This window comes from Eimeria mitis, genomic scaffold, assembly GCF_000499745.2.
Source record: "Eimeria mitis Houghton genomic scaffold, Emh_scaff7437, whole genome shotgun sequence".
Classification (NCBI taxonomy): domain Eukaryota; phylum Apicomplexa; class Conoidasida; order Eucoccidiorida; family Eimeriidae; genus Eimeria; species Eimeria mitis.
The window spans coordinates 2,032-2,322 of record NW_013575430.1 but is presented as its reverse complement, the minus strand read 5'-3'; positions in this window follow the sequence as shown (position 1 = coordinate 2,322).

Genomic DNA, 291 nt, shown 5'->3' with positions numbered 1-291 from the left:
ATATTATATTTATATTGTATTTGTGTTTGTGTTTTTATTTCTTTTTCTTTTTCTTTTTCTTTTTCTTTTTGTTTTTTTTCTTTGATTAATTTTAATATATCTTGGGGTGTATCTACCCATTGTATAATAGGTAAAGACAAGCCCTCATACTCATTTTTTTTATTTTTTTTATTTTTTTCTGTTTTTTCTGTTTTTTCTCTCAAGGAGACAGCAGAGGAGACAGAAGAAGAGACAGAAAAAGGAAAGGAGACAGTTTGTGTATTTTTTTTTTTGTTTTTTTCTCTCTCTGCT